Genomic DNA, 12,207 nt, shown 5'->3' on the forward strand with positions numbered 1-12,207 from the left:
GTCTGTGGCATTGTCTGTATTCAAAAGAGAGAGCTCATCAGAGGGGGGGAGTGCAGAGAAGACAGCAGAGGAACAGCCATCTTGTCTTGGGACAAGATGGCTGCCTCCACGCCTGTGTCTTGGGACAAGATGGCTGCCTCCACGCCTGTGTCTTGGGACAAGATGGCTGCCTCCACGCCTGTGTCTTGGGACGTAACGGTCACCAGCTGGAGTGCCCTTGAGAACCACCAGAGGGCACTCCACATCAGACTTTTCACTCACTAACAAACTACATTTCCCATAACTCACTACCCAGACTCATCAGCACTGATTGCACACACACCTGCATATCATTCACATACACGCATATATACCACTTCCACACACCCATTCATTACGAAGTCTTGTTTAGCCAGTCTAACATTTCCGAGCGTTTCCCTGTATTTTTTCCTGCTGTGTTTGATCTGATATTGTTTATATTGACTACGATTCTCTACTGCCTGCCCTGCCCTGACCTGACCTCTGCTTGTGACTGTTTATGATTCTGGATATCCCCTACATACCTTACACTGTCGTTGATCTCTGCCTGTTTGCCCATTCTGTTAATAATCCCTGCATTTGGATCCGAACGTCTCTGGCTCCCTGTAACAGGTCTAGTCTTAAATGGCACATTCCGGCCTTGTGGACCTCCTCCGAGTCCACACTTGGTGACGTCAGGAAGTGCAGACCTATTGGGCACTAGTCGACAAGGGTCCATTTGACAGACTTGAGGTCTTAGCATGAGGGAGGAAGCAGTGCTTTCTAATTGGTCTTGCGGTACTTTGATTTCTGTCTGCCCAGCGCTGCATAAAGTCGAGTCGGTCTTTGGCTTTCCCGAGGAATTGTTACTTTCTAACTGTTGCTGCTTTGTTATTTAGCACTCAATCTTCAGATGAATTTAGATTATTATAGATTATTACATTTATTAATTTGGCAGACACTTTTATCCAAAGCGATTTACAAGTAGGAGAGCATATATATATTATTTATTTGTATATACAATAATGCCTAATCTGTATTGTAATTGGCAGGCACTTATAAAGCAGATGAATGTTATCCCAACTAGGGGTGTTGCTTGTGTTTCGGTTTTAGACTCCATTTTCCATAATGCATTGTGTCCTGTTACTGTATGTTTGTTTCACCTGTGTCCCGTTTCCTGTTTGTCCCTGCGTCTGTGTAACAAACTTTAATAAAAATAAACAAACAATAAACACGGAAGTTAAAGCCGCGCAGCCACCTCAAGATAGAATGCCGGCCATAAAACAAACACATGTCAACAGTCCTGCCGCTTGTCCTCTTAAGCTCCCGATCTTCTCCGTGAGATATGCAGGACCGGTGGACGCACAGCTGATTCCAACTATCACTCACGCCACCGGCCCTGCCTCGCGGCACTCGTCCCGAACTCTCCTTACCTTAAGCTATTGGAATCTTTAAAAAAAAAATCACTGAGCAAATCCCAGCAAGACTTCAACTACAGAGATATGACATCACTGTACAATACACACATGGGAGAGACATGCTAATCGCTGATGCACTGTTGCATGTTGTTCCTGAAGGCCAACACACAAGTACAGATGATCTCAGCGATGAAGAGTGGTATACATATGCTTGAAGCAAAAGGGGCTCTCAGTAATAACTTGAAGTCAAGTCAACTTTATTTATATAGCGCTTTTTACAATTTTCTTTGTTACAAAGCAGCTGTAGGCTACAAGAAAACATATTGACTATAAGCAAAACATATAAGGTTATACAAGTCAAAACAAAAAAGGGGAAAATACAGAAGGCAGCTACACACACATACACAAACAAACGCGCGCACACAGACACACACACGCCATCACCTAGAATCACACACCCAAGATAAGAAGGTAATATCAGACAGACTATAAATTCCTATATGCAGTGTTAATTAAATAAAACCAAAATTCTAGCAGCCCCTCGGCCAGTCAAACAGTGCAAAACAGTATGCAAACGGTGAAAGAAAAACCTCAGAGGGAAACCAGGCCTAACTAGGGGATTCCAGTTCCTATATTCCTATATTATAACTGGGTTATTATAATGTATATATTTTATTTGTCCATTGATGAATACAGGAACAATGGAGTTGAATAAACAACGAGTTATGTGAAACTACCTCCACATTTAAATGCAGTATGGAGCACAGATCACAGAGGTCACTTGAATCTTGTTTGACTGTTACAGGGACAGATGAGCACATGCTAAAATCATGAAGGTGGCGATGGGGGTCAGCTGCGAGATGGCAGGAGGATGTGGTGTTCAACGCCAGTAGATACAGGATAATTTGTTACAACAATAGATTTAAATAAAGCTTTGATTTATTTGACGTATATGTATTGATAATTATAAAAAAATTCTTACAACTGTATGTATTTTTTATTCATGTTTATTCTATAGTTTTCTGTAAATTAAACATTACTTCACATTATTGCTTCACTGAAAACATGGATTCACATTTTTATAGTCCGTATTAATGCATAGTTGGCATGCCAATACAATTACATTTGTAGCCTACTATATAATTTTCATGAAAATAAATTAATAAGTAGGTCTGCACTTATCAATAATATGGGGAACAAGTGTAGGGGTGCATGGGCTAACAATGCATTTCTGTGGTACAATTAATTTATAAGCAATAATACTTATATTCCTTGACAATAAAATCAGCAGTGCTCTCCTAAGGCGAGATTGCCCGACGTCTCCTTTGTGAAGGCATTACAAACATATTGAAAATGCTGGGAAAACTCATGGAAGGTAAAGTTATAGCATTACTGGTGTTAATACATGCACGTTTCAGAATAATGATGAAGTCAGTGAAGCAAAATAACTTTTAAAATAATTCACCAAAGGATAGCCGTGACCTAAAGCTTGAAGATGGGCGTGGCAACGAAGAACAAAATTGTGCTTCATGCGCAGAACCTTTTTGGTGCATTGATTATTGGCTAGCCAATTTGCTACTGCCAATGTTTTTAAAAACCCTGGTTATTTTGAGGTGACCAGCCACGGTTTACAACAGCAGCCATGTTTTTGGTTCAACTGCAGTAAAACCATGGGTTTTTTTTTAAACATGGTTAATTTTCGTAGGGGGAAGTAGCACATTTCGATGGGTACCTTGAATCGACAGAACTCTTAAAACAATAGACAATCCTGGTCATTTCTAAGTTCAACATACTATTTACGTTGGATAGTAAGCAGGGTTGATGATGAGCATCTCATTTTTGTTTGAAACATGGGATTGTATGTCATCCTAAAGAGTTTTACACAGTTGTAAATGCCATACCCAAAAAAATGGTGTTACTAGTAAAGGGGATTCTTTCACACTACATGTGACATTCTCTCTCCCATCTCCTTCTCTAGGTGAATTATCTATTAGAGATCATAAATTCAACAACAAATATATTATGTCACCCGGTGACAGGGCCGAGGGTTATTTACCACACTCCGGAGGAGCAGACACCAGAGAACACCAAGAGGCGGACAACAAGGATGAGTTTAAAAAGGTAAGTTTCTTTATTAATCTAAAAAGGGATAAAAGCAGGGGTGGGGATGCTCGTGACTGTAGCGTGGACGCAATGAAGAAGCGGGGGCTGGTAGGTACTTCTCCGTCCTTCAGGTAAGGATATTCCTCTCTTGGTGGGCCTGTGGCTGTAGCGTTGATGCAATGAAGAAGCGGGGGCTGGTAGGTACTTCTCCGTCCTTCAGGTAAGGATATTCCTCTCTTGGTGGGCCTGTGGCTGTAGCGTTGATGAAGTGAGGAAGGGGGGGTGCCGGTAGGTACTTTTCCGTTCTCCAGGTGAGTATACTCCTCTCTAAGCAGGCTCGTGGGACCGATCGGGACTTTCCTCGTCGTCAGACTCGTGGAATTACTAGGGGCAGGCAGCTTCTGGACTTGGATTCGTCAACGTGCTCACAAAGCCACCATCCAACTCGTCACAGTAGCTCCCTCTTAACTCCCTGTAAGGGACGGACAATTCGATAGTGAGGCAGGCAGTAGTAGGTGAGACAAAAACCGGGTACTTTACCAGCCTCCACTCTCGTTCTGGATATACTGGAACGGCATCATCGGAAGAATTGGCAAGGCTGGGCTTTCGCTGAGGCGGGATACAGTGCTCGTGATTCGTGGCAGCAACGGAGCATTGAATTCTCCTTCCTCCTCTACGCCATGCACACGATCGTTAGGGACCTGAAAACAACTACGGGGACAGTTCAATTCGAATACATCTTCAAGGTTATAGACCAGTTTCATCCATCAGAGACTCAGAGAAAACAGTTGTTCGATCTCACCACACTCGTGCATAAATCACTCTGGTAAATCCTCACACGTGTTGGTTTCACTCTATCAGACACTGCAAACTCACTCTCTCTTTACAGCGATTAATCAACTCGTTTCTCTCCTCTTCTTAGGGTGAATGATCCAAAGGTTAGTAGTTCCAAACGATAAACCCGTACTCGATGGTCTCCCCAGCTGGTACAGTTTCTGTTCCTCACTCACCACTCACTGCCACTACGATGATCCTCGAGTATTCCTACAGTGCTTCACAACTGCACGAACACTCTCTTCCCCCTTCCTCTTCTTTTCTACCATGCTTTCAACCTCTCTCTTTATACTGAAGCACATGCTTCAATGAAGCGCTAATCATTAGCTTCAGCTGGCGCTCGTTCTGGTGTCGCACTGGCATTTCTTCCCCCTAACACGAGTCGCAGTCTCTCTTCGGTTCCTGGTTCGTTCACCCGGTGACATCCTCCCCCACCGGATCCGTTCTAGTCCCGAGAACGGGGTCTAGACTCCTATTCTCTATACCTGATAGGAGGTACTCCTCGGGTCTCCCGCTGGGAGCGTCGAGCTGGAGCAGCGGGTTCTTCCTCCCTGAGTTCAGGAGTAGGGGCTCTAGGGAACATAGCCCAACCCACCCAAGGTGGTGCAGGGGCCACAGGCGCCGGCGGCTCCTCAGTCTCTTGCCGCGGATAGTTAGGGCAGGGGCGAAGCAAGTTTCGGTGCAGGATTCTCACAGGGCCGGCCTTCCCCTCTGGCCGGATGGTATAGACGGGCTGGTCAGGTCTCTGTCGTTGCTCTACCACATATGGCACGGTTTCCCACCGGTCGCTGAGCTTCCCCTTCCCCTGGCGCCGGTTATCTCGCACCAGCACCCGTTCTCCGGGTAACAAGGGGGCCTCTCTGGCAGTACGGTCATACAGACGCTTGTTCTTCTGGGCGGCCACGTCGAGATGTTTGGACACTTTCTCATACGCAGAGTGGAGTTGGCGGTGGTGTCGGTGTACCCATTCGGTGGTGGTGGCGGGGGCCTCGACCACTGCTGCTCCGAGGAGCAGATCCATGGGTAAACGCACATGTCTCCCAAACATCAGGTAAGCAGGTGCATAACCCGTAGTGCTGTGGACGCTGTTGTTATAGGCCTGCACCAGGGCCGGGAGGCTATCCGTCCAATAACCCTGGTGGTCCGCATCCAGAGTCCCCAGTAAACTCAGAAGCGTCTGATTGAAACGTTCGCATCCCCCGTTTCCCTGTGGGTGGTATGGAGTGGTGTGGGTCTTCCTGCATCCGTACAGTTGGCATAGTTCTTGGATGACACAGGACTCGAAGTTCGGCCCTTGGTCCGAGTGGAGTGTTTCGGGACATCCAAAGGGCTGGAAGACATGTCTCCACAGAGCGTTGGCAGTGGTGGTGGCGGTCTGATCTAAGGTCGGTATGGCCCAGGCATACTTGGTGAACAAATCCGTAACGACCAAGATGTTCTGATAACGATCTGTTGGACGACTCAAGGTCAAGAAATCCATAGCCACCATATGCAATGGGGCTCTGGGCCTCACCGGAACCATGGGGGCCCTCACGTTTCGTCGGGACTTAAACAACACACAGCGGGGGCATCCTTGTACGTGCCTCCCCACTGATTCTTCCATCCCGCTCCAGAAAAAGTGCCGGCGCAGCAGTGATACCGTCCGTTCTTGACCCTGATGTCCTAGCCGATCGTGGTAGGCCTGGAGCAATGGCTGAATTTGGGCTTCAGGCACCACCACCTGGTATACCATCTCGTGGGTCCTCGAGTCCAAGACAGACCTACAGATCACTCCTTCCTGCAACGTCAGTCGCTTCCAGTGCCCCAGAAGCTTCTTTAATCCCACGGGCTGTCCCCGTCGTTCATCCATCCCCGGGAGTTTGTTCCGCTCCAGGTAGGTCCGCAGGGTAGCCAACCCTTCATCCTGTTCCTGCCTCTCCTTCCATCGGTGGGGGTCCCATCCCCAACTTGCCGGTACTCCCTCCGATCGTGTTCCAGGTACCTCCACTATCCCTACCATCAGCCCTTCCTCTGATTCTGGTTCTGGGGTTCCTCCTTCCCCTGACGGTGGTAATCGTGACAGAACATCAGCATTTATGTGTTCACGGCCTGGCCGATACTGCAGCCGATAGTTGAAATTGGCGAGCTGAGCCACCCACCTCTGCTCCACCGCCCCTAGCTTTGCGGTTTGGAGGTGGACCAATGGGCTGTTGTCGGTCACCACCAGCACTTCAGCTCCCCACAAGTAGTCCTTAAACTTCTCACACAAAGCCCACTTCAAGGCCAGCAGCTCGATTTTAAAAGAGCTGTAGTTGGCGTCGTTCCGCTCTGCTGGGTGGAGACTCCGACTGGCGTAGGCGATGACCCTTTCTGTTCCGTCCTGTCGCTGGGCCAGTACGGCTCCCAGTCCGCTGTTGCTAGCGTCGGTGTACAGTACAAAGGGTCGGGTGAAATCAGCGTAAGCCAGAATGGGGGCCTGCAGCAACTCCTGTTTTAGCCTCTGAAAGGCGGTCTCACACTCTGGGCTCCAAGTAATCGTGGGGGAACTCCGGCTCTGTGAAGAACCGGATCCGACCAGCAGCTGATTCAGGGGCTTCGCAATTTTTGAAAAGTCTTTTATGAAGCGTCTGTAGTAGCCGACAAATCCCAGAAAAGACCGCACCTGCCTGACGGTCCTTGGTGGAACCCAGCCCTGTACTGCGGACACCTTCTCCGGGTCAACAGCCACTCCTGCAGCGCTCACTCGATGCCCCAAGAACTGGACCTCCCTCTTAAGGAGCTGGCATTTCCCTGGCTGGAGCTTCAGTCCATACCGTTCCATAGCCCGGAAGACTTGCTCCAGATGTAACAGGTGAGAGTCAAAGTCGGGGGAATAGATGATCACGTCATCTAAGTATACCAAGGTGGAATCCATCAGCTGTCCCCCCAGACATCGCTGCATCAGCCTCTGGAAGGTCGCAGGGGCGTTGCAGAGTCCGAAGGGCATGCGATCCCACTCAAACAGGCCAAAAGGGGTGGTGAAGGCGGTCTTCTCTCGATCTTGCTCCTCTACCTGTACCTGCCAGTAGCCACTCGCCAAGTCAAGGGTGGAATACCAGGCGGCATTGGTCAGTCCTGTAAGGGAATCCTCGATCCGGGGCAGGGGGAAAGCATCCTTCTTGGTGACCAAGTTCAGTTTGCGATAATCCACGCAAAATCTCCAAGAGCCCGTTTTCTTTCGTACCAGGACAATTGGGGCGGCCCATGGACTGCTGCTCTCCCGAATAACTCCACGTCCCAGCATCCCCTTCAGTAAGGCACGAACCTCGGAGTATAAAGTCGGGGGTACCGGACGGTACCGCTCTCGACTGGGTGGAGCGTCTCCGGTAGGTATAACGTGTTTGACGATGTCGGTGCACCCATAGTCCTCATCGTGGGTGGAGAAGACGTGTTGCCACTTGACCAACAAGCTCTGAAGTTGGTGGGTCTGCTCTTCTTGTAGGCCCTCCCCCTGCAGGGACTCACTCCGCAAATGGGTCGGCATGCTGTGGGTAGCGGGTCCATGACCAGATTCCTCCCTTGCCAAACCGACCTCAACCACCGTTGCGCTTACTTGGCAGAAGCGAACCTCCTGCTCCTCCCTCACCTGATGGGAACTCACTGGCGTGATACGGGTCAACCGTTGGTGACGATAGAGTTGGACAGGGTAAGTGTTCGTGTTTCTCACTTTAACTGCAATTCGGCCCCGACGGGCTACCGTTAACCCCCGAGCAACTTCGACGGCCTGACATTCCCAGTGGGGCTCGACAAGGACACACTCCTCAGGACCATCGGCCCGCTCCCGAAGACGGACCCAGACCACAGCCTCGCTCCGAGCAGGAATGGAGACAGCGTATCGACATGCCACTCGGCCAACGTCCTCCCAATCCTGTTGGGAGCTGGCGACCTGTACTCGTCGACAGTCGGTGATGACACGTTCCCACTCTCGCTTCTCGGCTACAGAAGTGGAACGAAGGGGACCCACGCGAAACAGCTCTTCCCAACAGTCCATGATTACGTTCATCCCCAACAAGGCTCGATGTTCCCCCAGACAGGAGTCCCGCACAATCACCACTCCCTTCTGTGGGATCGTGGTGCCCTGGATCTCAAAGTCGGTCACCTGATATCCGATATAGGGGATGTTCAGGCCATTTGCTCCTCGCAGGGTGAGCCAGGGGACTTCAGCTTCAAGTAAGTGATGGGCATCGAACAGATCTTTAGACAGACTCTCGGCAAACATGGTGACCTGGGATCCTGTGTCTACCAGGCACCGAACAGTAACTCCATTGACTTTAATCTCCACGAGGGGGCAACGTCCCACCAGGCCGTCTCGTGGAGCTGAGCTTAAAAAGGGGTCCATACGGGGGTTTCCGACCACTTGACCCACAGTGGCCGGTCGTCCTAAAAAACCCCCCTGTGAGTTACGTCGGGGGCCGCATTGGCGGCTGTAGTGTCCTGGCTCTCCGCAGTTGTTACAGATCGGGCGCCCTTGCCCATCCCACTGGAACCTGGAACTGAATGGTCGGCCGGTACGTCTCCCCGGATCCCTCCCCCCGTCAGAATACGACCGGTCTCGGAGCAAAGGCGGGGGCTCTGGCCGTCCACGACGGATCTCTCCCAGAAGAGTCTTCGAGAACTCAGCCATTTCTTCTCGAACATCCTTCATCAACTCTGCACGTAAGGCCTGTTTCCAATCCGTCGGTTCAGGCAGTACTGGGGCACTAGTACCACTTGCAGCCATACACACCGGCGACTCCACGGTCTGGTGGTGATCCTGTTCCAGGGCTAGGGCCTCTTTACGTAGGTCTTCGAAAGTCAGTGCTGCGTCCCGTCGAAGCTGCAATCTCAGACTCTGTCGCACTGGACCTTCTCGTAACCCCAACAGGAACTGGTCTCTTAATAATGTCTCTTCATCTCCTAGACCATGGTGCTCCCGACTCTTCAACCTGGCGAACTGTTCTCGTAGTCGCAGAGCGAATGCTCGCAGGGTCTGCCCAGGTCCCTGCTTACAGTTAAAGAACTGAGCCCGCAACACTGCCACGGGAGTGGAATCGCCATACTGTCTGGACAAGAACTCAAAGATCGCTTGTGTAGTGGCTCGGACGGCTTCAGGTGCTGCTCGAACTTCTCTCTTTGCCTCCCCCTCGAGCGAATTCAGCACAAACTGTATCCTCTGGGTTTCTCTGAGCCCTTGCAGTCCGGCCAGGTACTCGACTTGCACTCTCCAGTCTGTCAAGCTCAACTCTGAGCCGGGCCCACCGTACTTCTGAGCCCACGGGGCTCCCATAAATATAGATGCCATCGGCTGCCGGGCGGCTGGCAAATCCTCATCCGCCATCCTGGGTCCTCTGGCCGCTCAACCCCGAGTGGTAATCCTGCCGACTACGCCAAAAGTTATGTCACCCGGTGACAGGGCCGAGGGTTATTTACCACACTCCGGAGGAGCAGACACCAGAGAACACCAAGAGGCGGACAACAAGGATGAGTTTAAAAAGGTAAGTTTCTTTATTAATCTAAAAAGGGATAAAAGCAGGGGTGGGGATGCTCGTGACTGTAGCGTGGACGCAATGAAGAAGCGGGGGCTGGTAGGTACTTCTCCGTCCTTCAGGTAAGGATATTCCTCTCTTGGTGGGCCTGTGGCTGTAGCGTTGATGCAATGAAGAAGCGGGGGCTGGTAGGTACTTCTCCGTCCTTCAGGTAAGGATATTCCTCTCTTGGTGGGCCTGTGGCTGTAGCGTTGATGAAGTGAGGAAGGGGGGGTGCCGGTAGGTACTTTTCCGTTCTCCAGGTGAGTATACTCCTCTCTAAGCAGGCTCGTGGGACCGATCGGGACTTTCCTCGTCGTCAGACTCGTGGAATTACTAGGGGCAGGCAGCTTCTGGACTTGGATTCGTCAACGTGCTCACAAAGCCACCATCCAACTCGTCACAGTAGCTCCCTCTTAACTCCCTGTAAGGGACGGACAATTCGATAGTGAGGCAGGCAGTAGTAGGTGAGACAAAAACCGGGTACTTTACCAGCCTCCACTCTCGTTCTGGATATACTGGAACGGCATCATCGGAAGAATTGGCAAGGCTGGGCTTTCGCTGAGGCGGGATACAGTGCTCGTGATTCGTGGCAGCAACGGAGCATTGAATTCTCCTTCCTCCTCTACGCCATGCACACGATCGTTAGGGACCTGGAAACAACTACGGGGACAGTTCAATTCGAATACATCTTCAAGGTTATAGACCAGTTTCATCCATCAGAGACTCAGAGAAAACAGTTGTTCGATCTCACCACACTCGTGCATAAATCACTCTGGTTAATCCTCACACGTGTTGGTTTCACTCTATCAGACACTGCAAACTCACTCTCTCTTTACAGCGATTAATCAACTCGTTTCTCTCCTCTTCTTAGGGTGAATGATCCAAAGGTTAGTAGTTCCAAACGATAAACCCGTACTCGATGGTCTCCCCAGCTGGTACAGTTTCTGTTCCTCACTCACCACTCACTGCCACTACGATGATCCTCGAGTATTCCTACAGTGCTTCACAACTGCACGAACACTCTCTTCCCCCCTTCCTCTTCGTTTCTACCATGCTTTCAACCTCTCTCTTTATACTGAAGCACATGCTTCAATGAAGCGCTAATCATTAGCTTCAGCTGGCGCTCGTTCTGGTGTCGCACTGGCATTTCTTCCCCCTAACACGAGTCGCAGTCTCTCTTCGGTTCCTGGTTCGTTCACCCGGTGACAATTAGATGTGTTTTTATTGATAGACTTCATCCAAATAGAGTTAGACGTTACTATATTTTCAAAGATCTTTACCCAGAAGAGGTGAAGGAATTGAGAATGAATTATCTTACCTTTCCAAGTCTCCCTAAAGTGAAAGTTCATTTTAAAACTATAAAATTCTTTTTTTCTTTGCCTTCAGAACTGCCCTAATTCTACGCGGCATTGATTCAACAAGGTGCTGAAAGCATTCTTTAGAAATGTTGGCCCATATTGATAGGATAGCATCTTGCAGTTGATGGAGATTTGTGGGATGCACATCCAGGGCACGAAGCTCCCGTTCCACCACATCCCAAAGATGCTCTATTGGGTTGAGATCTGGTGACTGTGGCCGCCATTTTAGTACAGTGAACTCATTGTCATGTTCAAGAAACCAATTTGAAATGATTTGAGCTTTGTGACATGGTGCATTATCCTGCTGGAAGTAGCCGTCAGAGGATGGGTACATGGTGGTCATAAAGGGATGGACATGGTCAGAAACAATACTCAGGTAGGCCATGGCATTTAAACAGTGTCCAATTGGCACTAAGGGGCCTAAAGTGTGACAAGAAAACATCCCCCACAACATTACACCACCATCCATGTTCTCATTCTGTTTACGCCAAATTCTGACTCTACCATCTGAATGTCTCAACAGAAATCGAGACTCGTCAGACCAGGCAACATTTTTCCAGTCTTCAACTGTCCAATTTTGGTGAGCTCGTTCAAATTCCTATTTGTAGTGGAGATGAGTGGTACCCGCTGGCACAAACAACCATGCCACGCTAAAAATTGCTTTAATCACCTTTCTTTCCCATTCTGACATTCAGTTTGGAGTTCAGGAGATTGTCTTGACCAGGACCACACCCCTAAATGCATTGAAGCAACTGCAATGTGATTGGTCGATTAGATAATTGCATGAATGAGACATTGAACAGGTGTTCCTAATAATCCTTTAGGTGAGTGCATACCCTTCCAAAGAATTCCTGAAATTTAAATTAAATATCGGAGAAAACTCTTGTCAATTTTGTGAAATGAATATTGAAACCACTGAACATATTTTTTATTATTGTAATCACTCAAAATAGTTTTGGTCTCAATTGTACA

The sequence above is a fragment of the Barbatula barbatula genome (genome assembly GCF_947034865.1).
Source record: "Barbatula barbatula genome assembly, chromosome: 24".
Lineage (NCBI taxonomy): Eukaryota > Metazoa > Chordata > Actinopteri > Cypriniformes > Nemacheilidae > Barbatula > Barbatula barbatula.